General features: G+C 42.2%; 2 long non-coding RNA genes across 2 annotated transcripts in view; one reads left to right on the top strand and one right to left on the bottom strand.

Annotated features, from left to right (window-relative positions):
- The window catches only part of LOC144587806 (uncharacterized), a 223,590-nt gene extending 222,685 nt beyond the window's left edge, over positions 1 to 905 (bottom strand). The window contains exon 1 of the long non-coding RNA XR_013542965.1: positions 660 to 905. This is a non-coding gene — a long non-coding RNA (uncharacterized LOC144587806). The remainder of the gene's footprint in view (positions 1 to 659) is intronic.
- LOC144587805 (uncharacterized) overlaps positions 1 to 26,895 on the top strand; it is a 476,988-nt gene that overhangs the window by 77,011 nt on the left and 373,082 nt on the right. The window lies entirely within an intron of this gene.

Raw genomic sequence — 26,895 nt, 5'->3', positions numbered from 1 at the left:
CAACAACAAACACCCCTGTGAGCTGGTACAATATTTGCTTCATAGGCCCCCTACACAAACTGCACACACAGAGAGAGACGCACGCAGAGGATTGGTGCAATCAAATCGTGGAAAGTGAGCCTCGTAGATTTCAATGGCAGGCCTTACCTAAGAATATTTACAGGGAAATAATTCAGTGGGGTTTACATTTCAAATGTGGATCGAGGCCTCAGTTGCCTGTGCACACACACACACACACACACCCCGCCAAACCCACACTTCGAGCCCCTGGCTCCCCTTGTGACATATTGAATGTCATTTCAAGTTGTTATTGTTACGTGCCGTCAAGTCGGCAACTTATAGCAACCCTATGAATGACCGATTACAAACATATTAACATGCCCCATGCGCTAGGAACCCCCTGAAGTAGCAGAGTGAATTATAAAACATCTTGATTTAGCCTGAAGATAAGCTATAAAGTGAAAAATTAGCAGCAAATCATATCCGGACATGATCCAGGAAACAGATATCACTTATGCACATTATATGCGAAATGAATTGGAAGGGTATGATTATCCTCATCACTGTACCTCTAGAATGGGAACTGAGCAATGTAAGAAAGAATAAGGAGGAAGCCTGAAAATGCATGGAGGTAAAACAAAGTGAAAGATGAAACTTACCCCATGTGTCCATCAAAAACAAACACCATCCACCCTGACCCGGCTTTCTTCCTTCTTCCTGGAGACACTTCCGGCTTCCTGACCCTACAGCCAAGAAGCATGACTACAGCAGAGAGAGAAAAGGAGGGGAAAAATAAATAAATAAAAACTGAGGGAGATTTCTGCCCTCCTGCAAGTTTTGGAAGGAAATCTCTGAGCAGCTTCCAGGCTTCGGGAGACTGCTGTTCTCTGAGCAGCTCGCTGGCTAAGGCCCCGGCCTCACCTCACCACCTGGGTAGTTTCACAAGCTGCAAAAAGTTTGGCGAGGGAAGAGAGCCCAGTGCAAAGTTGTTTCTGAATCCAGTCAGGACACAATCAGTGTTTGGCTTGTTCTTTGCTACTGGGGCTCCTTTTTCCTCTCCTTTTTCCCCCTCTTCTTAAATCACACCTCTCATTTCAGTTAACTTTTTAAAGATTTTAAAAAAATTGAGCTCAAAACAGCTTTAGGGTTTTTTTTTCCCCCTTCTGTTTTTTTTTTTCCTTCCGAGAGACTTTCCTCGTTATTCATCTGTTTCGTCTCCTCAGCTGCACAAAAGAGTATCAGCTGCGTTATGAAAAATGGCCTAAGCCTAAAGAATGTCACAGTGGTCGACTTATTATTTTAGCCCCCTTCTTAAAAAAAAAAAACCTTGGGGAAAGTTTGCTTTTGATGAATTCAATAAAAGCAGGCCTTCGGCGGAAGAGATTTTAAGAGAAAATCATACAGCATGGGGCCAAAGCTTAGAGCAGCCAGATGGCCAAATAGGTATGCTGACTCTCTCTTTCCAAAGCAAAGAGATAGAATTACTGGACTTCAGTTCCTTAATTCTCCCTTCCCCCACCTCCTAATCTACCTTCATTATCCCTATTGTACCTTGCTTTAAAAAAAAATTGCTTGAAATATATTTATTTTCCTATCTTTTGTAAATCCTTTCCTTTAGAAAAAACACCGAAGCAAGTATTCCTTCTTATTCAACAAACTTTTGAAGAATATTAGGCTTCCTTTTAAGGGGCAAATAACTAAGTTCAGAAGAGTAAAGAATGGGTCACACTCTAAAATACTGGAGAAAGCATAGATCATAACCATTTAAATCCCAACTTCCTTCTGGCTCAGAAAGTAGGGAGGGGTGGGGGAAAGGCTGATAGAAGTTTATTCACTTTGCCTGCCACCTTTTGTTCTTCTTCTCTTTCCTCTCCACCCTGGACTTTGGAGCTAGGAGGGGGGGGGAATCAAGAATTAAGGAAGATTGGTGGCATTATAAGAAAACAACAGCCCATGTGTATTTGTTTGTAGGTGGGGACTCTATTTCGAAAAAGAAATAGATTCATTTATTGCTCCTTTTAAAAATGTGCAGCCTGATCCTATACATTGTCAAAAAAAAGTCAATGGTGGCTTAGTCCACAGTCACCGCACCTAGGACTGCATATTCTCAGGATCCAAATTAAGAAACTTATCTGTCTATTGTAGATGAAATATCATTATGTTGTTACTCTTTCAGCCCATCTTAGACACAGTTACCCTGGAGAAAGCATTCTTGAATTCAGGATCACTTACTCATGTATACAGACAAGGACTACTGAGTCAAAGAGACTTCTTTCTTTCTTTCTTTCTTTCTTTCTTTCTTTCTTTCTTTCTTTCTTTCTTTCTTTCTTTCTTTCTTTCTTTCTTTCTTTCTTTCTTTCTTTCTTTCTTTCTTTCTTTCTTTCTTTCTTTCTTTCTTTCTTTCTTTCTTTCTTTCTGTTAATTATTTTACCCCTTCTTTTTATTCCCTTTGGTTGTTGCTTGGGTTTAAACTTCGGGTGTCTTCTTTACAGCTGAAGGAAGTTGAAAATGGGCTTCAGGCTGATTTGCAGCCCGGACAAAAGTGACCAGGCAAAGTCCAGAAAGGGGGAAATCCTTGGGTCCTCACCTCCCAGCATGAGTTTTCTTCTTCTCCTTTTTTGCACCACAGTCATTCACTTGCCTCTTGGAATTGCTAGGGGAGAGGTTCCCCTGTACTTCAGAGTTCCTTTGGAAACATATGCCCTTCACCTTTGCCCCCTGAGATGTCATGTCATTGGGGAAGGGGGAGAGAGATTGCAAACCCCAGTGACTGCCAGAGGTCGATATTTGTTAGCCTGTAACCTGTTGCAGCAAATCTAACAAAGAATATCATGTCATTTTAAGGCCTATCAGATCTTACCTGGCATAAGATTTCCTGGGCAGTGCCCCCTTGTCTTTCTGCACATTTGTAGCCTGAAGGGGGCTGCCCTCTTCAAACGTTTGAAACCTTGGTAGGCCTGATAGTGCTGCAGGGCTCCTCCCGAGACCTCAAAGAATCTGTGGGTCTTGGAGAAGGTGTCATTCATCCTTAGGCTCTTTCACACGTATATTGTCTGGTAGAGGACAGGAGTTACTTCTCAGCTGCCCATGCTCAGGACAAGATCTTTCTCTCTCTCTCTCTCTCTCTCTCTCTCTCTCTCTCTCTCTCTCTCTCTCCCCCCCCCCCTCTCCCTCTCCCTTCCCACCCCCACACCCAACCCATGTGTAGCTTGGCCGATGGACTTCCAGCCTGGAGTGAAATGCAGCCTATACCTGAGGGGAGAAAGAGATACAGTACTCCCAAGTGGATGGATGACACGCTGGGGCAGGATTTTTCTTGGTCTCAAATGAAAATATACAGTCCCTTTAAGGATAACACATAACACTAGCCTAGTTACCTGTTGGAGACTTGGTAGAATTGCTAACCATACTTTCCAACCTTTATCACCCAAACCAGCTCTAATGACCCAACTGCTATTGAGAGTGCATTCAAATTGAGAAACTCCTTCTCCTTCTTCCACCCTCATTGTAAAGGGCTGAACAACATTATGTGCTCATAGCACAATGCACTGTACAGATCTTGAAGTCTGTATATGCTTTCAGATTGTCTTTTCCCCATCCTTTGCTTCACTGTATCTTCAGACAGATGTGGGGCAGCAGGTGACCTCTTTTCCCGTCTATTATAGATTTCATTCATTCAGTCAGTCATTTAATATCTATCTGTCTAGTCGTCTACCTATTTGTCTATTGCTTTTCCCTTTCTCAAGTTATTTAAAATTATGCTACAGGCCCTGAGACTCCGGGGAAAGACCATATGCCCAGAATTGGGGGAAACTGGTGTTCACTGGTTTATGGAACAAAAGCAAAACAACAAAAAAGAGAGATGTCGTTTGACCCTTTCAAGGCTAATGAAGTTAGCTTCTTTATACTGCTGAAGACTTCTCTCAATGCACAGAGTATAATACCAAGCCCCCAGATTTCTACACAATGTACGCCAAATACATTGGAAAACAGACCAAGTGAACCAAGTAAAACTGGAAACAGAACATGACAACTGCATGATTAACACTGAAAATGAACTTTCAAATTAACAGTAGTATTATTAGCACACCTAATGAACTTTACAATTTTGATTGCATAAACATCCTGGCAATAGTGTCCTGTTTGATCCTCGCCTGAGTAACTGGCTAATGCAAAACGTCTATGCACCAATACACAATGCTTGAGCATGACTGAGTACAGATGTGCATATACCTGCATGGAGATGAGTATGAGAAACAAGAAAGTTGGGTAAAGCCATTAAGAGAATTTGAATACCTATCTGTTTATGACATTGATCTGTCTACAATACTCCTAATATCTCTGAGCCACTACCCTGTTTATCAGCCTAAGTTTCCCATCTGTAAAGGAGTCTTTCATATTCTTGTATCATACATAAAATGGTATGAAGAAGCTTTAAAAACATTTTGCATTCAAAATGAAGTATCAATGATTTCTTCTATTACAATAGTAGTATATGGTTGCTACTGTTGATCTTATGCCATGACAGACACAAACACAGCATAACTTTTCAACGTAACTGCACAATATGCGCACATCATTATTACACTCAAAGCTAAGTTTTTGTTTCTCATCCTTCACTTCTCATTTGTGAACAATGTTGACAGGATCTCAAAGCAAAAGCCAACCAAAAAGTGGGCATTTTTCTGTGTTTCCAGTGTTGCACTGTATTAAGCAATTGTTAGTAATCTCCATCTGTGTTAGTCCTTATAATAAGTGAAAAGTGCACAGGCAGAGCTTAGAAGTAAAAGATTACCGTGTTTATTTTAAAAATGCATTTGATGGAAATGTTGATCCTAAAACTAGATAGAATACCATACGTGGTGGCTGGAAGGAGCATAGTCCGGCATCCAGGTAAGAGATAACAGCTTAAAGGTTAGAAAGGGCTAAGTGTGAAAAGGGAGGAAGTGTTAAATCTTTATTATCTTGGTAGCAGCAGGAAGATGGGAGAGAATGATCAATGAAAACAGATACAGCCTGCTTTTACTTCCAAAAGTCCCTACCTATTAGGCATTGGGGTGAGGTGGGGACAAGAGATGTGTAGAGAGGTGATGTTCCAAAAGATTATTCAAATATTCTACACAAACTTTTAACTCCCCCTTTCCTTTATCAAGCCATTTTGGAAAACTGCTAGATTCAGAAAGCCCATCCATAACTAGAAAATAATTGATAAGGATGTTTCATGAGTCACAAAAGGGAAACTAAGCCAGCATCATCTTTCATGCATGGAAAGATCACTTATTGAGCCCAGTCCTACACAACCAGTGTAATTCCATGATCCTCCTTGCTTACAAAGGAGATTTGGAATCACTTTTCCACTTTGGAACTATATGTATAACGGTATCCCACTTTCAGCCTTAATTTCTAAAGGACAGATTATAGTGTCAGGTGTATCTGAGAGTCATAAAAAGGCTCATGTCGACTCTTTGTTGTTTTCAGGTTACGTGGAAGTACTTATTCAGAAGGGGAAAAATATTTTTTAAAAAAATATATATCATTTCTCAACATATCACATTGTTGCCAGATTTCAGAAATGTTCCTAGACTCGGTTTTCAGCCTTCCCTTACAGCTCGGTTCTAGGTGATTCCCACATTCGTGTCGCGGGTTTCTTCAATTTTTGTATTGCAAACCTCTTGAAAAGGGAAGTGGAGTTCCTCAAAAACCTACTGTGAGGATGGAAGGCGTTTACGAACGTGTGTGTTTTCTCTCGACCTCACACCTATAAGGTGCTGAACATGTTCGTGTGAACTCACAGATTTGTAGATCATATGTGAATACCTTGATTTGTAAATGTGTTCCTGCACTGAGTGGCGATGTTGTTCAGAAGAAGTTGTGAAAACTCAGTCAGGTATATACAAAAGTGGACGTGTTGATCCCGTATTAATTAATTCATTGGTATATGAACAATACTCCCTTAAGAAACAGGGATGTTTTGGTTGACACATTGAGTCTTAGGAATATACGGTAGTCTGTCAGTTAAGGCACATCCTTATATAAGAAGAGCTACACATTAAGAAATTTTCAGTCCCATGTAATTCAAAGGGAGAAGTGAGCATGCGTTTAACTTCATTGAAAATCAATAGAATTTAAGTACGTTTAACTTTGGCTGGAATTCTAATAGATTAATTTGATGAATGGAAGCTATGCTTAAATAAAATATACTGCGCAGCACATGGTAGCTGTCTTTGCCTGTTAATTCGATATCCGTTTCCGCGGCCATAAAGTACTTTTTTTCTCCTTTACATTTCACATCAGTTTTCGATTTTGTTTGCTTTCATCTTCTCGGTGGGGTCATCAGCCTGATTCGGAAAGTGATTCAGTTCCACATTGATACCTGCACCAATGAAGTCACAAAGGGAGCCAGTAACTTCACTTAATTTTTTTTTCCACAGGTTTAATCGGAATGTGGGCTGGATTCCAGCCAGTCTAAAAAAGAGTCGGTCCTCTTTCCCGGTCTAGTTCAATAAACGATCCTGACATAGGGAGGAAAACGTATGATGTGTCGTTTAATTTTCTTCTGTGCTCCGGAATGCAACCTTGCCACGTGTTAGCTGAATGTTGGAAATAACGAAACGAAAACCAAGCACTAACAAAAACAACAACAAACCTTAAGGAAAAACGAAAGGGAATGTGTTTTTTTAAAACATTAAAACCAGGGAATGGAAACGAAATGGGGGTTTTTCTCAAGGGCGTGTAACCTGAGAATAACACCTAAACGTTCCTCAGTTTGCTATCGTAAAGACTAAAGATGTCGTTTAATTTCACAGAAATAAGTTCAACCTCTTCCCAGTTTCAGACTGCAGTGGGAGCACCACCCTTACCCGCAAAATGAAGGCTACTTTCACAATACAACTGTGAACAAATAATGAGTTATTTTGAGTAATGACTTGATATACTAGTAAGAAATATATTTTAATCTGACAGTAAAAGTGTCCCTTCCCCCTCAAAAAAAAAAAAAAAACAAGCTATGCAGTATAAAGATGAGCAACGTTATGTAAAATCAGCAATATGATGGCAATAAATTTATTCCTTCCTCACCACCACCCCGCTCTCATAAAGGAAACTCAGAATGAAATCTGCAGTTCAGCACTGTATGTTGTATAAAATACAAGAGATCAATTGCAGTTTACCATTCTCCTAGCGAGCCTCAGTTGTAAACTTTACCCTGCCATGTTCCTTTAAATTTCTTTAAAGGGAAATTATAGATACTTCCATTGCAACCTGTTGAGCACCTCTGTACAGCAATTTAGATGAAGGATCCCAAGGGTGCAAGGAGACAGAGTTAGTTTTCTTTTCCATAACCTCTTAATTACTTCAATAATCCAAACAGGAATAAACTGGAGTGAACAGTAAATAGTAATTTTTATCTTGATCATCCTACCTTCCTGGACCACTCAATAGTTCAAGAACTCTTTTAAATATTCTTTTAATTTGTATAATGTAATTACCATTGGTATGGATGCATATAATATATACCTATGCAAAAATGCATATTATTTTGCACTGCTTTTATGTGATATTGTCAGGACTTCACAGAGTATAAAAAATGACCCAGAACCTTGTTAAGCAGGGATATTTTGATTTCAGCAATTTTATTTCTGCATATATGACAAAATAAAGGGAAGGGTTCTAAGGCAGAAGAAAATGGCCAAAGCAGGTGATGTACAATATAGTGGAGCCTTCTTCAGATACCAAAAGAACTACATATATGCAAATTTTCATGTACAGAACTGCTATTGCCCTTTGCAAAAGGAGTGAGGAATAATTCCCATTTACTTCAGAGGGCCTTACTTCTGTTAACAGATTTGAGCTGAGATACTTCCATTTTATTGTGAAAGGAGGGAATATTCACAAAGCATAGTGAAATATGGAGTATTACATTTTAGTTTCTAAGGAGGAAGGCTGTGTTTAACAGTTTAATAGAGGGAAAGGCAAGGAGACCGTGTCAAACCATCATTATTGCCAGTTTGCTCTTGGCTGAGACGGTAGTAAATGGCTGAGGCAGAAGTTCTCAGTTTACCAAAACTGTCAGAACTTACTTCCAAGTAAATCCCTCAGAGACGTTAAGCTGAAGTCTGAAGTGGGGCAGAAGGATTGTCACTTAAATTGGTGGGAGAGGGTTAAACACGATGCGTGCTGTTAGACTCGCCGAAATCAGTGAACTGTAGGACTAATACTGAACACAATAGTCCCTAAAGGTCATCCTGTTCATTGCGGAGGAATTCATTTTTCCAGCTTTACATTAGCCTATTCTGTGCTTTGCAACTCTGTGATCATTGGCTGTGAATGAACCAGATGTATGAGGCAAGATCACGTCCCTAGTTTGAGTCTTGGTTCTAATGGACTGCTTTTTTTTTTCCTTTCTTTCTTTCTTTCTTTCTTTCTTTCTTTCTTTCTTTCTTTCTTTCTTTCTTTCTTTCTTTCTTTCTTTCTTTCTTTCTTTCTTTCTTTTTTTTTTGGTAATGCACAGAAAATATATAAATATGTAGATAGATCCAATATAGGCAGATATTCTATCTTTTCTAGTCCACGACTCCTTAAAAAAAAAGACCCTGAGGACCTCTTGATTCTAAAATAGTATGAAACAAACAAAAGCCCAGAAACTCTTTTCTCTAAATCAGAACAAAATCTCAGCAAAGGCTCGCCTATCCTGGCCTCAGTTATATAGTACTTCATTGGAAGCATGTTCTTGGGAAGTTAGACGGGATTCGCAGCTGACTTACTCTAACCGCTAGACCTCCGCTGCGCTCCCGAGCAGCCCTGCGTTCCCCTCTTAAAACACGCGTCACCTTTAAGGGTTGAGAGAAACTAGCCAGGCGATTTAGCTGGATCTTTGGTGCCGGCGCTCCAAGGTTATGTACAGGGCATGATATTGTCAACAGTCGATCTCGGGTTTCTTGCTAGATACTTTACCCGGAATAAAAGCTGCAAAGTTGGTAAGACAATAGCTTTTATTGAGTTCAGTCTCAGTTGGTGTGAAGGTGTTCAAGGTCTGGAATTATATAAAAAGGTTAATATTTCTTATATTTCTTTTTTTCTTTCCCAGACATCGGTTTTGTTTCAAGCGTCCTTGCCTATTACTGTAAGATTTATTCGGCGCCTATATAGCGCCACCGTAGTGAATAGCGAACAGCAGGGGGGTCTGAAAGGGTAAGTCCCTGCCCACTAAGGGTTTACAATCTAAAATGCTCCTTAATTTACTCTTAGCCCCCATAGAACTTGACATTTCAGCTGCAGTACTATATTTCTGCGAAACAAGGCTACAGTCCTAAACACATCTGAGCGAAAGCAAATGGCATTAAAATCAAAGGAACTTTCCAAACTATGGGGTCGAGGTGTAGCGATTCGCCCCGCTGATTTTAAGACACAAATTAAAATCCAGGAACCATGACAATCATTTACTGGAAGGTGGCTCGGGCTACTCGTGATTTCAGTTGAGCTACCTAAGTAATGAATGGGCTTCACTGGTTTGCAAAAAGGCAATCTCAACCGGCCTTTTGAAGTGGCCAGTCCCATGGCGGACGCACAACCACTGCATCTGTGAGAACAAGGAAAAGGCCCTGTGGTCCCCGAAGATTACATAAATGTAAGCCTGAGTGATATATTTTATTGGATCACTTTTTTAAAAAAAATCAAAGAAACTGCAAGCTTTCGTGAAGAAAATCCCACTTCTTCAGGCTTAGCACAACCCCTTCATGGATAGTGCAGAAAAAAATTGCACACAGGAACCCAAAAGTTGGTGGTACATGTCTGTGAGAGTTGAGGTAAGTCCTCCGAAACTGCGGTCTCACGCCTCTTGGCAGCGGTGGTCTGGAATTGCTACACCTCTCTCCTAGGACCCAAAGGCTGCCAGTTACTCTGTGGTAGCCTTGTGAAGGCAGTAGCCTCATTTCGCGAAGTCCCTAAAACAGGAAGCGGAAGTGGTTGTCAAAGGCCTTCTGCGCGAATCTTACAGTGGCTAACCATAGACAGGGGTTACATTTGGGGCGCTGGCAAGGCTGCCTTATGGGTCTGGTGTCTCTTTTCGTTCTTAATCCCTTCCCTAGCAAATGCCAGTCGCTTGCAACTTGACGGCTCCGCAGTTCATATTTCCTGCCTGAGGTCTATCACTAGCATTAATTGTCCCAATAAATTGAGATATAGTGTGCATAATGCAATGTAACAATATGGTTATATTCCACGTGTAGACTTAATTAAGCTATTTGCAGCCTGATGCTGCAAGCCAACGGGTGTGCAAGTGGATTAACAATGCACTGTTCTCGTATCCTCAGGATGGTGCATAATTACTTTACTGGCGGTACGTATCAATTTTTGATGATTGCAGAACACATGCTCACTTTACCAACAAGCGCTTTAATAACTCTCCATTGTGTTTTTAAAAACCGTTGTTTGGAAATATTTGGAAGTCTCTGCAAACAATTTTATAGCTTCTTAGCGTGCCCTTTAATGGCTCCAGCTTCATTCGCGATGTATATTTTATAAAGTGCAAAGGCTAATGTGCCGTCCGCCTTCCAGACTGGGGATGAGGAGTTCCCTCCTGCTAGTAACCCCTCCACCTCTGTCGTGTTCTTGGCCCCGCCGAGCGATCACTTTGACTGGGGCAAGCTGGGCTGATCCACCTCTTCGATTTGACACAAAGTAGGGCCAGCCAAGAAAACGGTTATTCGTCTTCCCCAACCAGTCCCACCCCACGCTCCCCCCTCCCAGCTTCAATAGGAATTAATAATTGAATGAGAAGAAGACAAAGACGACTCTGCCTCCGTCCAAAGAAGCTACTGTATCAGGTCATCTCTCATTTTCCAAGGGGGGGGCAGCGGAGCGGTGCAGCTCTCTCTCCCTACTGTGCCGGAGTGCGCAAGGGATTGTGGGGTTGCCAACACTGCGGGGATCCCGTGTCCCAGGCTTGCCTTATGAAATTTACCAATTCAATTACCAAATGACAAAATTCGATTATGACCCTGCGAGGGGACAGAGGGAAGAGGAAGGGGCTACCATGGGCGATAGCTTCTGTTTTCCGTGGCTGTCTGCATTTCAGAATCGCTGCGTCCAGCATCCCCCAATTTGGGTTGAGGACCAGTGTGGCGCTCAAGACGTCTTCGAAGGAGGCCCCGCAAAGAAAGCGCTTCGAGATCGGTAGCTAGGCAGAGCCTGAGCGAACGGCGGCTGAGGCTGTTTCTTAGGGCCGACCCTTCCACATGTTCTCCCATAACAATGGCTGTGTTTGCACTAGGGGAAGGGCCATCTCGAGGACCTGCATTGTACAAACATCCAGACTGAGTTTGGCTTCAGTGCTACTCGCAGTTAGGGTGGCGCAACCCCATTGGAGTGAATGAGGGGAACAGGCCAGAGTGCAGGATTCTGAACTGTGCCCGTTGGAACATACGCCTGTCTCTGTCTATGCAGTAAGGAACTCCTTATCTTCTACGATGCCTACCGCCATCAAGCGTGTATTAGATTGCAGCCAAAATGTGCTTGATTAAACATAACAGAGAGCCTTTAGCTCTCCAGATATTTTTGAGGGCCGTATCTATATGCCCCTAATAGGGGTGCTTATGGATGCTGCTGCTGAGATTTGTAGTAGGCCTAAACTTCTGGAAGCAAAACGATTAATCCACCACCACCACCACCACCACCATCTGCTGGAAGAATCTTCTGGAAGTATTCCCTGTTTTTACACCTGTCTGTTTTTACACTTGTCTGTTTTTACACCTTTCCTTGTTAGGCAAGGAAATAGTCTAACAAGGAAATTGGGTTGATAGGGTGAGATGTAACCGTCATTTCATTGGCTGTTTCTCTCACCTTCCTATCATCCCCAAAGAAGACTTCCTGTCTTCTCACCTCGTTCCCCCCCCCCCCCCGCTTTATCTTCAATCTGTTCACATTTCCTTCTGGCCCATCCTTTGGACCATGTGCTTGATGCTGGCAAATGATGACCTGCTTAGATGATGATTGGCTTTCCTGTCAAATATATTTTATAAATAGATATTGGTTTTGTGATTCAACCTCTGTCTGGTATCAAATTATATTTGATATCCAGGAAAAAGAGACATGAGTGGGTTTCAGTGGCTACAAGAAACACCTTTTGCTATTTTGCTGTTCTAAAATAAGGGGATCTCCAAACAGAGTTCTCCAAATATATAATTAATAATCAGAAAATTATAACATCAGCAGCAGCATCAGATTCTTCATTCTTGGTTGAAATATCCTTCACTAGGCTTCACTAACACAGGAACATTTCAGAGCAGCTTTTCTCAGCTTGAAGCTCTCTAGATGTGTTGAACCACAACCTCCATTATCTCCAGTCAGCAAGTCCATATACTGGCTGAGGATGATGGGCTATTGTCCACACCTGGAGCAATGGGGTCAGATGATTTAGAGTTATTCCACCATTTTGCCCAGGCCCCCCCATGATTTTCTTTGTCTTTGGTGCCCTTGGAGTTCATAATTCAAGTGTTGCTAATCCTAGTGTTCACAGGAATAATGGTTACTGATTGACTGAACACTCCAGTGAATCAGAAATTTCAGTTTATGGGGTGGGGCTGGGGGATGCTGGAGACTCTGTTAATCCAGACTCCCAAGGTAGCCCACTCAGACCATGGGGTTGATAATGCAGACAAAACGGATGCCTGAGCCCTATTGCTTTTTACAACATAACAGTCTCTAAAGCAAGAAGAAGAAGAAGAAGAAGAAGGGGGGGAGGGGAAAAAAGAAAGCAAAACAAAAAGAATGGCATTTCGGGTTTTCAAAAAGCTCCCAACCCCCAAGTTTTGATTAAAAAAAAAGAAAACAGGAAGAAAGAGTCAGTTTGTTCTTGTACCTGAAGCAGGTGATGTTTATGTAGAGACATCTGAAATGACAGCAGGAGAGAAGGCCAAATCTAATCAAGCCTAATAAACCGTGCAAGTCGAAATGTCATTAAACCTGATCAAGATGAGCCTCCGAATCGCCGAAAAGGTAAATGCCTTCATTAGGGTGATCTCTGAAGACTGTCGAATATTTCATTAATTTATAATTTATGATTGTTTGACAAATATTGAAAAGTATGTAAATATGAGCGAGATAATGTCTTTTCTGCGGGAGATGAGGAAATGACCCAAACGGTAGATGCCTGCAAGATTACACACGAGGTCCCATCTATCTGCTCTCAAACTGTGCCTTCGCCTCTCCCCCGACATATTGTGCGACTGACAAGTGAAATAGTGCAGATAAACCAATGGTTTAAAACGTAATAAAGACAACAGCTATTTGCATTTTTTACATTTTATTACAAAGGTAATTTACTATGACACATTTTTCGGGATGTCATCTCTGGAAAACATTGCCAAGCAATTACAGAAATGCATACAACACCGAGAAGCTTAGAAAAGTCAGATTAAAAAATTGACAATATTATGAATCGTTGGAGATGTTTTGATATCATACAGAGGCTTGGTTATGGGAGGGGATGTGCCCTTTCTCAAAAAAACAGGAGCCAACACACACACACACACACACACACACACACACACACACACACACACACACACACACACACACGCACTTGACTTTTCCACACTCTTCGCTTTCAAATATGTGGAATTACAATAATCATGGTGGTTGGGGATAAGGGGCATTGTAATCCAATATAACTGTAGTCTATCTGCAGGGGCCCAGGTTGGAAAGACTGTCATGGGCACTTGTAAAAGTAGGGTGATTTCTGGACCAAAGAAATCCAGGCTACGAAGCAATCTAGTTGTCTCGGAGGATTCTAGGCACTCTGTAAGGGTTCAGTCAACCTGGAGATGAGGAATTCAAAAGTTGTGTGCATGTACGATTGCGGGTATTTTAAATTGCATCCGCGTTTCACGGAGTGGAGCCACCGAACTCTAACCTGATTCCATGACTCATACTTCACTGAAAGTGAGAGAGGATCGTGGGATCACATTAAAGCTCGGTGAAAGTGAAGGTTAGGAAGAGAGGGGGAAGGTGCTGCACACAGGGGCTCGTGGGGGGGGGGAAGCGCTGTGCCTGTTGAGGTTATGGCTCAGGACCATTGGATATGTAATACAAACCACGGTTCTGGCCGCGATCTTTCTCAAGGCAGTAAAAAGATCCTCTTATCTTTCTGAACACCAACACCAGGTCTTCCTTGGCATCTCTGTTGTTTCAGTTTCTTAGAAAGGTCTTTCCCCAGGACGTGGTGGCTTTCATTTGGGGCGCCCCAAGAAAACTTCAGCGGGAAAGGATAATAAAAAAATTGTGTGTCAGTTCTGATTTATGGACAGAGAGTACTCAGAAGTGGTTTACCCTACCCTTCTGGAGGCGCCCGCCCCCCCCCCCCCCAGGGACTGGGCAGCATGCCGAAAGCCACGCAGGCTGGCTGTTCTCGGATGCACACTGGTGAATTGAACTCCCCGCCCTTAGCTCTACAGCCAGATATCTAACGCACTGAAGTGTCCAGCCAGCTAGGACCATGAAATAAGCCCCACCATGCTCAAGGATGCTTCCTGCCAAGTACAAGTCCACAAGACTTCAGACTTACGTTGTTAAAGTTTACTTTTTCCATAAATGTGAACTCGTGAAGCTGAAGTGCTGTGGTTAACCAAATATTTAACAGATCTAGCTTGGTATCTCCTGTTTCTCGCTCTCCCCCTCCCCCCGTCTCTCTCCAACATTTTTTCCTTAAGTCAGAATATATAGGAAAATATTGGCAAGTCCATAAAAATTCATTTTATTAGAGAATCGCAGCTCCTTCAGTTGAGCATGATTTAGAAGGGGGAGGCGGGGGGGGGGAAGGAGAAGACAATGATTGGAAGCTTCCAACTGATCTTGCTACCTAGGGAGGGAGACACAGTGCCAGCACCTCCTTTTCACCACATCTATTAAATCCCTACCCACCAAAGCTTGTCACAATAGGACTCCGATTTATAGAAGGGGGTGGGAAGAAAAGCTGTGTTGAACCTCAGATTTGGCCTCAGAGCAGGGAAATATCAAGTGCTTCTTTCCCCAGAGGCCCTATAAAAAAAAGGAACTCCATTGAAATTCCTCCAAGTTTATAAGGACTTCCTTCCAGAGAGGTGGGCTTGTGAGTTAACACCATCAACATCCCTCCCAAGTTTTAACTTAAGGAGAAACGCTGAGGGAAGTCCTGCTCCTTTCCCCTCCAGAGATGGATCTTTCAAGCAATTTATCAGCAGGAGTTGATTTCTTTATGGTAAACTGAACTGGAGTTGACCCCTCATTGCTCCCTCCTCCCAGTATTTCCATGACTCTTAGCTAACACCTGGATCCTCCCTTCATTTGTTCTGAGTCATGGATCTAAGCGGCAACTGCTTTCCAACAAAGGTGTGCACAGGGTGGGAGACCAGGAGAGATGTTTTTCAACCTCAGGTACTTAGTTCTTAGCTCAGCAGCCTCACTTCATTTAGGGCTACTTAACACCATAGGACTTCCTACAGAACATAGGCCCATAAAGTGTTTCGCCTCTGAGATGCTCATGAACAAGAGCAAGACATATTGGGGAGCAGTTTTATTATGCAGGTGGACTCCACAAGGAGATGTGGAGCTAAAGCTTTATTTTGAGCTGGTGTGGGCGGCTTAGGTCTTGGAAGTGCTGCTAAACTACAACTCCCATTAGCGCTCATTAGCTGTGAGGTCTGGGGTAATGGGAGATGTAATCCAACAACATCTGGAGCGTACAAGTTTTCCACTCCTTCTTCTTAATGTTGACTTTCCAAGGGGTGGGATTTTTGTTGGTGCAATGACCATGGGGCAATGGTCATTAGAATTGACAGTAAACTTGTCCAGCTACTCAGGGATGGTTACATTATATACTCATTCTTGCATACTTCAGCTTTAGGAAATCTGTGGTCTATGGGTGTTTTGACCAGCAAGGACGACAAAAGCATAGGTCTCACTGAAATACACCCCTCGTTATTTTGAAGTTTCCCTATTTTTACATGTTATTTTATGGATGGGATTGCAGATTATTGTCTCCAGGCAAATTGGAGCATCAATGCATTCCACCTCTTCAAAACAAGCCACACCAAAACCACCACGCACCATCCATCTCCCCTAAAATTCCATTCCAGAAAGGGGCATTCAGTCCAGGAAAGCTTATGGCAGATAAAACTTGTTAATCTTTAAGGCACCAAACGACCTTGCTGCAGGAGACTACAGATGAACAAGGCAGACCATCTGGAAATGGATTCAACCAGAGCAGATCTATGAAAACTAAAGATGTTCCTGTGGAGTATAGTGGCAGTTGTGTGGTTAGTTTGGTGTGTGTGTGATTTCCTCCAAGGTTTGGTATTCTCATTAGGTTGGCATCTCTTTAGACAGCGCTCCTTCCCCCACTCCCTTCTTCATCCATCCAGCCATAGCCCCTTAGATGGGAATCAGGTTTGTGACATTCATGTTGAGTGCAAGTGGTGGCTCAGCTCTCCCAAAGCATGCCCAAGAGATGTAGCATGTACAGACATAAACTTGGAAGTGGTTGTTTCTGAACCCAGGAAGTTGCTTTAACTTGCAGAATGGAATGGAGCTCATAGCCTTTTCGCGAACAAAAAGCCATTCTTGGTCAACCCAAACATTCTTCATTTTAGCAGAATAATTCAGAAGTAAGGACAGGATCAATTTTTCTGTTGTTACGTAGTTAAGAGATAGGATCTTCCAGTCAATCCAGCTCTGCCCTTTGTCCATCTGTATCTTATGGAATCTGTTTTTCCAGAACTTGAACCAGAAAGAACTTAAGGTCAAGGGAAGGGTATTCCTGGCTGATCTCGTCTAATAGAGAGACTTCAGAAATCGGAGGCTGGAGAAATGGATCATTAATGGTATAAGAGACCCAGGGTTTATGAGGTACAAGCTCCAGGACTTTTTGAGTGGCAGACACTGTGGCACTGTGCCTATTCCCTTAGGCTTGCCTTTTTCATCTGATTTTTGCTTAGTGCAAAAATCTGCAACGTGATGGAAAATATCTTAGAGTGGTTTGGTCTTGAATGGGCAATTAAAAGCCGTTACCTTTACAAAACACCTGTTCTTCAATTCTTTCTATGCACTGATCCAGCTGTCTTGAGTTCTCTGACTCTCCTTGTAGGGCAGGGTAGGCACTCTACCAATGATAATCTGTGTTTCCAGCTTTGTTGCTCTTCCACACAGAAGGGCTCTGAATTAGAGAGAGAGAGAGAGAGAGAGAGAGAGAGAGAGAGAGAGAGAGAGAGAAGAAACCCAGCAGAACCAGCAGGATTTTCTCCGTGCAAGCCCTCAAGCGAAGTTCTCTTCTCTTCTTATGTATTTCCCAGCCGCTCAGCTTGAGAAAGAGAATTGCACACTGGATGGTCCCTCCTCCGCCAAGGGTAGCCCAAGTTCGTCACTTCTAAGTCCCGAGTCCTTTGGACGCCGCAGCGTGTCAGCTCCGTTGGGCCGGCCAATCGCTCGGGATCAAATGATCAGTGAAAGGGCCACATTGTCTCCTGCGCGGCCGCAATCCAGAGAGTAGCCCGTCTCTCTTCTGAATGCGTTTAATGACTTATAGTTTATGCAAAAACAAATTTTCCCGCGATGGCCTTAAAAAAAAAATCCGTCATGCTTCCCTTTTCCAAACAGCCTGATGGTTTTAAAAAGGAAAGGAAAGGGTGGGGAAAAAGAGAGAAAACACCCCGAAATGATAAATCGCGTGGCAAAGTTAATGGCTGGAGGGCACGTTTACCAATTCATAATCATTTATTCTTGGTGATGTATGACCCTTACTCTTAAATCTCAAAAGCTTCTATTTGAAGGTGTAAATAGCTTCCTCTCCTCGCCCCCCCCCCGCCCGCAGTAAACCTTCCTGCATTAGCAGTGATTGATCTCCTGGACAATTCTTCCCAGAGTGCTATTTTAGTGGGGGAACACTGGCTTTTGGAGATTAACTGGGGAGTCTGTTACATATTAATGAGGCTCGGAGATATACTAACGTTTTGGTAATTTAGTTATTTGTGTCTATCGCTTTGGCCGTTATTTTCTCTTAGATCCCCCGTGGCTGTTCTACATCGAATTAAGAAGTGGCCTTTTCGCACTATCCCCACCCACCCCTTCCACTTCTACTGGCAACTAAACGCCGTTTAATGGGAAAAACAAATGTTGACATGCTTCTTTGAAAGAAGTATATTTCTTGGCAAGACATCAAAGTGTTTTAAACTGTATTGGTGGAGGGGGGGAAGAGTGGGGGGTGGGCGAGATGTTGGTTTTCTATTAGTCCAAGCCTACGGTAATGTCAGAAAACAGTCGCTTGGTTCTCAGAGAGGCAATCCATAGCGGGGGGGGGGGGGGGAGGTTTGTGTGGTGAGAGACGAGGGAAGGTGATCATAGGTTCAAGGGAGAGAAAGGGGGTTGCTGTTAGCAAACAGATCCGAATGTACCGGGGGAAAGACCGCGAGTCCTGTTAGGTCTTCCTCATGCCACACAGTATGGCAAGATTTTCGGTGCCCCAGCCCGATTAACAGTACAGAAGAACAGCGTCTTTAACACATTCCACGTGCGAAGGGTACATGCCAGGAAAGGAAAAGAAAGGGCCCTGGAATGAAAGATCACTGATTCATGATGAATGAAACCTACACGGATAAACTGCTCGAGATCCACCCGATCACTGTCAGTACCACTCATTTCCATCTCCTTGAAATCTACCGTGTCCACTCCCTTCCACAAGTCAGCGAGGCTTAGAAGATGGCTGGATCTTGAACTTGTTTCCCTCTTCCCCAGAAAATGGAGGAATGTAGGGGTACCTCCCCAGAGCAAAATTCAAATGCCTTCTGCTAGCTCAAGTGATCATGTATATATATGCATATACATACATACGTATACAGTTATGTGTGTATATCAATTGATCAATCGATCGATACGTAAATGTAAGTATATAGATATATATGTACACACATATGCATGTGTATGTGTATCCATACACACACATGTACATGCACGCACATACATAGTGCCATTTAATTGGTAATGCCAGATAGAGGGAGACCTGATGAAGCAATAGAGCATGCATAAGTATTGGTATATTGGGTCTACTTTAGTTAGAATTTAGACCTTTGTTTGAGATGCCTGTCTCAAAGAAGAACAAGTACAGTTACGTGTATATGGTGGCAGCCAGTTGGCACCAGCTGGCTGTTGAGTATCTACTTGTTTTTGTTTTCTTGCTCTTTAGTTTTTTTATTGTCCTGCTACGATTCTGCGTGTACTGTTAAACTGTAATTGTTCTTCACCTTGGGAATAGGTTTATTCAGAGGAAAGTAAACAAACATGAATATCTTAATGTAAGGAATGTGTTATCGCTTCTGCCTATTCAAATGCGTGCACATAAACATACAAACAAACTTACCGGTCCCGTTTCCTCCTCTCCCCCCCCCCCCATATATTTCACCTCTACTTGGGTGAAAATCTTTCTCAGATTATTACCGCTGGATTGATTTAGACAAGCAGCCGGAGGCTCTACCTAATCACCGGGAAGTAATTGCGTTCGGAGGAGCCTCTTCCGTCCCAGCAAGTTCAAAGGAATTTACTCCCAAGTAAGCGTGAGTCGGATGAAAGCCTATATGAAACCACTTCCTTTCTTGCTGTGTTTTTAAAACAAGGTCCACAGAGTAAAACTACGCAGAAAGAAGCCTCCTTTACTTCTGAAGGGCTCCCTCTCAAGCAGGAGTGGATAGAATCGCAGCATTCGCGTTACACCGAATCTCCTGCAATCGATCAGATTGTTTTTTTTTTTTAAATAAAGTCAAACAAGTTAGGAGTCTCTCCCATTCATGCTGCACTTGCCTGTTTAAGCAGACGTGTGTGCGTTTACCTTTGCACACGTGTGAACATGTGCACACTGAGCAAGCTCCTTTTAAAGACTCGATTCTGGACGGATACTCAGACTTTCCCACTTCGTCTACATGATAATGATGTAGATGTCTGGTCTTGTTTCTGAAAAGCTACTGAAAGGGACCTGAGAGAAACGGGATTCCCTTCTCCCCACCTACGAAATAGCAATCCAAGAAAAAACGATGTCTATCTCTATCTTTCTATCGATGAATTATTTATCTGTTTATTAAGGCGGACATTTACAAAGCTTTAGTTAAAATGAATGAAACCCTTTTCCTGGATGAAGCAAGACAGGTTTGGGGTTAGTGTGTGCATTCTTTTGTTTTTCTGGGGTGGGCACTGTGTCCTTTAAAAATATATAAAAATGAAGATATGGCTTGGAAACTTTTTTACCCGTATTTAAAGAAAGAGAGACAGACTTCAAAACGGTGTGACAATGTGAGGGGGAAAAGAGGACAAATTAGGAGCCATTTTCCCTGATCAAAGGAGAGCAAGAGAAAGCGAATCTGGGCATTCAGCGAGCTTGACTTATTCAGACAACTTCTTTGGAGAGCAGGGCCAACAAGCGTGTCTTCCATTGAAAAGCGGCTCTATTCAGGATGCAGGTGCGAAGTGGTGCGGCGCATCGGGCACATTATGTGGAGGTTGTTGGAAGATTAGTGCTTAGCCTTAATAACTCAAGCGCTTGATTTACACTGGAAAGGATGGGGTGGGGGTGGGGGTTAAGAGAGAGGGAGGGAGAGAGGGAGAGAAACTAGGATTCCCCATCCGTGAAAGCAAAGTAATTGAACGCGTGATCATTTGGAGTGCTTCTGATATCCTAATACTTGGCATTGTTCTCCCGGAAAAAGAAAAGACGTCGTCCGAGAGCCAGTCCGAACAGGAAATGAAAGGCACAAACGGGAAAGGGGGAGATCTTCCTCTTTCAATAAAGGCAACCCACTTCCAAAAGTCTCCCCGCCCTCAGCCTTTCCGTATTTGCATACAGTACACCAAAGTCCAGCCTGTTTCCACGTCTAGGATCCCCCCCCGCTCCCCCCGCTCCTTTTATTCCTCCTCTGCGGCTCCGTCCTCCCGGCAACTGAGGCAAATATGGTCTTTCTTCTCTACTCTGCAAAGATAATTAGTGACCATAAGTTGGCCTTCAGTTCGGGGAGGAGTGGGAGGGAGGGGGGAAAGCCCGTGGAAGAGGCCATAGGGTCTGTATGGCTCGACTAGGCTGAAGAGCAGGTGGGCTTCGCTCGCGCACGGGCAGCCTTGCAAATAGGTGGGAATGAAGCTGGATGTGAATGAGGTGGCTTCTGAACAATCGGAATCTCATTGAAGTTCGTATAGAAAGAAGAGGAGAACCCAGTCAGTTCGGACTCATTTAATGAGGCAAGAGCCATGTGCCTACTGGCAGCGGAAGTGCCTGGACTTTATTTAAGCCCTTGACAGCTCAGTTTCTGGCAGCCCTATTGGTTTCAATGGGAAGGATTACTGGAAGGAGCTGAGCTGCAATCCTATACTTTCCTTCCCTGCTCCAGGGAGTAAGTCCGCGAGTCTGATTTTTGAGTAAATATACATACGATGACAGTTACGGGATCTACTTCCGAATGACCTGACGAGGAATGGGTTGTGAATGTGCTTGGGTTTTCATTTCAACGAGCCACACAGACTAAGCAAAGCCCTCCTAGACGTTCCTCTGAGTCAGAATGGGTCAGCAGAAGCTCGGGTGTGGAGCGGTTCATAAACAGATCAGGTCACTTCAAAGGGCAAACGTCTTCTAAGCAGGACTTGGGGGCTTTCAGAACAAAAGTGGACCTTTAGAATCAAACAACATGATGGCCCAATACTGAAGGCACTAGATGTTTCCTTCATAAAACTCGTGGATTGTGTCTGGTCAGCGAACTAGATGGGGAAAGCCACTGGCAATCTCTCCCAAGTTGTCTCCAATATAAGGTGGAGAAGAGGTTTAAATGCAACATGTCCTCCAACCGAGCTTCCAGCTTGGTCTGCCTCTCTTGAAACCAGTCTGGAAGGATTACAGACCACAAGTGTATTATTTATTTATTTATTTATTTATTTATTTATTTATTTATTTATTTATTTATCTATCTATCTATCTATCTATCTATCTATCTATCTATCTATCTATCTATCTATCTATCTATCTATCTATCTATCTATCTATCTATCTATCTATCTATCTATCCATCCATCCATCCATCCATCCATCCATCCATCCATCCATCCATCCATCCATCCATCCATCCATCCATTTATTTATTTATTTATTTATTTATTTATTTATTTATTTATTTATTTATTTATTTATTTATTTATTTATTTATTTATTTATAATTTATATGCCGCCCACACTCCCCAAAGGTCTCTGGGCAACTTGAGTTACATTTTTTAACGGCTTGAGTTACATTTACTGCAACAAGGGAGAATTCTAAGGGAGGCCATGTTACTATTCTACTCTCCCCTTTCTTTACTTCAATCCTCCTGCCTTTCTGTCCTCTCAAGGGCCCTGCAAGGGTTAAACAGTCAGAGGATAACTAGCTCAAGAAGACCAGAATGCTTCATACAAGGTCAGGAGCTGAATCGCAGCCTTTCTTCATAGAGCAGCAACCCAGTCAGCTAACCAGTGGGCCACACTCTTGGTGGAGGCCTTCAAACTTTTGCCTGCTTGCCAGTGCCTGGAGGTACTGACTGACTTTTCAGTCGATGTGCCCAGAATCCCATTGTTCGTGGATGTTTCGCAGTAGACGTGGCAATAAATACAGTAGTAGCATGCAAAAGTGTAAAGTAAAAACGTCTGTTTAGAAATGGGTTCACTTTGAAGAGACTATTGGTTTAGGTTAAAGAGTAGCTAGCAAGTCTGTATTCCATATTTCCTCTCATTAGCTCCAGGAGGAGTGCATAGCTCTTCTCTCTACCCCTCTTTATCCTAGCAGGACCTCTGTAAAAAATCTGTGCCCCCCACACAAAGATTCATGGGGGGGGGTAAAACACAGATCTTCCATGTCCCAGGGCCAGTAACTTATGCCACATTGACTGTCTAGCATTTAAAAAGAGCTCAGAGGCCATTAAATCTACCAGAGGTCTGTTAACTTTATATTTTGAACCCCAGAAATTGTTACTCTCTGGCATCACCCCCACCGGTGTTCTTCCAGGACTGTCTGCACAAAACTCTTTTTCAAAGACAAATAATTAAGGTTTATGGCCATCACTTATCCACACATTGTCCACCCATTTGAGAACATTTAGAGAGGAAGTAATTTCTTATAAACTACCTATCCATTATGATGGAAATATCTACAGATTCTCGTAAACCTCCCCAACCCCCCAATTTAAGTAAGAATCTTAAGGGCATTTCCATAAGTTCTGCAAGAGGATAAAAGCCATATAATGGGAACAAGGTGAGAAAGCTGTTCAGCCTTGTTTCACCAAGAAAAGGTCGTAAGTCAAGCAATTGGTGTCTGACCTGTCAGGGGAAGGTATAAAGGCTTCATTCATGCAGTCGCTCACCATTTTCTCAGCTCTCACAAAAGTGTTTTTATTATTCTGTTTTCTTACCTCGTCCCTTAATTAAAAAGCTGAATGATTAGAATAGCACCTGCATAATGTCTGGACTACGGGCTGCATACTAATTCAAGAGGCTTTACATCTCGTAATTATAACATAAAATCAGAGATTGAATAAAACAGAAGGCCTAAAGCCCCTACTAATCCCCTTTAAAAGAGTCTGCTGAAATAATTCAGGACACTTTCCGGAAGTTGGATTACCGACTCTCTTTTTAACTTTATACAATGAAATGATATTTCACACTTAAAAGAGTGTCTGAAATTTTTACAACTATTCTCCCCCTCCCTCATGCCACACACACTTTTATGTTGGACATTTTCTGGACAAGAAATTGGTAGTGATTCTCCTCCATTTTCCTTATTAAAATGTAGGTGTTTTCCCTTCTCCTGTCTCCATAAATATATGCACATTCTTTATATGTGTGTGTATAGGTTTTATGTGCTCACAAACACATACACACACCCATACACACATTATATTCAGGGGTTGAAAAATACAATTACTGACTAAACGGATTAGGTTTATCAGGTTGACTAACACCTTAATAAATGAAGTTGTCACTCTTTATAATAAAGCATTCCAAAGAATACAATTTTTACAGAGAAACAAGATATACAAACATCAGTAAAGAAATATTCTTACATGTTATGTATTTCTTAATTTAGGGTTTTGTGAATATGTAGAAGTGAAGAAAAAAACAATGCCACTCTTGTATATATCTAAAAACTGTATTTAATCCAGAAGAGTTTAATTAAAATGAATACAGTTTATCCAGATGAAATTAATATTGGTTTTTTTCTGGGTTTCAGTAAGATACACATTCTACAAAATATTAAGATGATGGAGTTTTGTAACATGAAGACCAGCCTTATGCTAGGGCATCTAAAACTCATCTCACAATTATGTCAGGCTAAGGTATTCAGCTTTAAACCAACAAATCTCCACTGAAGGTGAATGAACCAGCATAGCCTCTTGCTTAACTGGGTTGTGAATCAAGTTTCCCAGTGATGCAAACCAAAGGGGAAAAAAACCCCAGCACAGATGATGGAACAAAGAATATTCCCACAGTTCAATTGATGCTTTTAGCAGTAAAAATCCTCTACATCTTTATCCAGAAGAAAATCCCACTGTGTTCAAACAAGTTCCTTGTAAATGTGTTCAGGATCACATCCTAAATTACAACTTTGTGCAATTCAAAAGGGGGAAAAAGAAATTCCAAAGTCTGGGACTTTGTAGACGAGATGCTGCATCATTTGCTAATTATTTAAATCCATATAAAATAGTGGAGTTCTTGGTTTTTGTTTTGTACTGCCTTTTAAAAGAATCTGTATTTGATAAATTTTGGGACATTTTAAAAAGATGCTACTCGGAAAGTTTTAGCCAAAGATTTGTGCAGTGCTTATTTTTTGTCTTGAAAGATTTTACCTCTTGAAAATAGCAGATTTTGTGGGAAGAGGGGATTCTCTTCTTCATTTAAAATGCTAGTGCTGTAAGGCTGCTTGAGGATTTAGCCTGTGTTTTTTGTGTTTATATATATAAATAAAGAAACTGCACCTTGAGTCAAACTTTCATGATTTGGATGTGGAAAGAAAGCATCTGTATCACTTTTGTTCTGCATTTTAAAAAAAAACCAAACTAACACGTTATCATAAATGCACAATTCAAAATGTTACTACCCCTTACATAGATTCTTAAACAGTATGGATATCCCTGGAAGATTTTTCACCATTATAGATATGGGAAAAATGGTTCTTCATTTAAGTATGTGACTAATACATCTTGGATTTTAAACTTCTTATTAAAAAAAGGTAACAGAATCTACCAGCTCCCTAAAATGGTACATTTTAAAAATTCATCAATAGGGAATTGATTTTTTAAATATAATTCATAAAAGAATTGTGCATACTCTCATAACTTTTGGTATGAGAGTCTGCATGAAGCTAATGTATGAATTACATTTTAAATGAGTGTGTCTGTATGAAAGGAAGGAAGGAAGGAAGGAAGGAAGGAAGGAAGGAAGGAAGGAAGGAAGGAAGGAAGGAAGGAAGGAAGGTGGGTTCCTCTTTCCTATATGGTGCTTCCAAATTTTGGAAACAGCATTCACAGAAGGCAAACTAATGGAAGGCCAATGCAAGCAGGTCAGTACATGGCCCTAGTAACATGAAATGATTACAATGAAAATATGAGCATTTCTGACTCCTCTGTGTGTGTGTGTGTGTGTGTGTGCGTGCGTGCGTGCGTGCGTGCGTGCGTGCGTGCGTGCGTGTGTGTGTGTGTGGGGGGGGAGGTAACAGAAACTATAGGCTATAATATTTTAAAACCCCTTTTGATTCTGTAAGCTTGACTCTGATTGGGTTCTGTCAGTGCTTCCTTCCGTTGTCAAGAAAGTTGCATCCAGGCCAGTCATAGTCATACTCAAGAGTAGATTTCATTATTTCAAAGCATGTGGTCAAAATATGATTCAATATGAATACAAGGTAAAGTTCCTAATGATGCGTATATCAACAAGAGCGACAAGAATATCACAACAACGATACTGATACATCAAGATGTTAACGTAGGCTATCCACATCATTATGTGCAGAAACATCTCCAACACAGTGTGATTTCGTCAAATTCACCCTGTTTCTGCACACTGAAATCCAGGTTTTGCTCCTGTCCTGTTTCACAGACTTCGACTTATTGGTTGTATATGGTGGTAGAGAGTAATCTTGCTCAATCCTGGGCAAGTTTCACCGCTTTCAATGAAGTTTGCTCCCCAGCTAGCGTTTAGGATCGGGGCCCAAATTCTCATGAATCTTCATCCCCGTACACGAATATAATCATCATGAAGCGACTGGCAACCTGCATGTTTTGGCCGATTGTACAACCGAAGCCTCTGTGTACTTGGGCCACTTTGCCGCCTATTTCTAATCGGTGTGAAAATGCAAAAGACACGTGGACATCCCAATACATCAAAGGTGCCTTAGTTAACCTTGACGGAACACAATGGGAAGGAGCCAAGAAAATGAGAAGAAATATTAGGAAAAGTATAGGAAAAAATATAGGAAAAATATAGGGGAAAAACCTTCATTTTTCCTATAGGCTGCGCACTATAAACCACTTCCTCCGAAACAGACTTCGGAGTATTGGGAAGGATTATTGCAGAAACTTTCCCCCTTAAAGCAGTGCGTTACTCCACTTCACGCCGTTCCGTTCCTCGTCTCCGCTCCACCCTCTGCACGGCAGCAACCATTTCACATCAGTTACTGGGGAGAGTGGCGGCCTGTGCATGCCATGTGGGGTGGCCAACTTCCGTTCTCGAGAAATTGGTAGCCCTGTAGGCAAAAAGCGGACATGTATTGGCAGGCACCGGTCTGGGAGTCCAGGGCGACGTTAGCACTCACTTCCCATGGCGCTGCTCTTGTCTCTAACTTTCTCTATAGCACAAAGAAGTGGGGAAGGAGGGGGGCGATC

The sequence above is a fragment of the Pogona vitticeps genome, chromosome 3 (assembly GCF_051106095.1).
Source record: "Pogona vitticeps strain Pit_001003342236 chromosome 3, PviZW2.1, whole genome shotgun sequence".
In the NCBI taxonomy this organism is placed as follows: domain Eukaryota; kingdom Metazoa; phylum Chordata; class Lepidosauria; order Squamata; family Agamidae; genus Pogona; species Pogona vitticeps.
The sequence above is the reverse complement of the archived record's forward strand: the minus strand, read 5'-3'. Positions and strand labels throughout refer to the sequence as shown.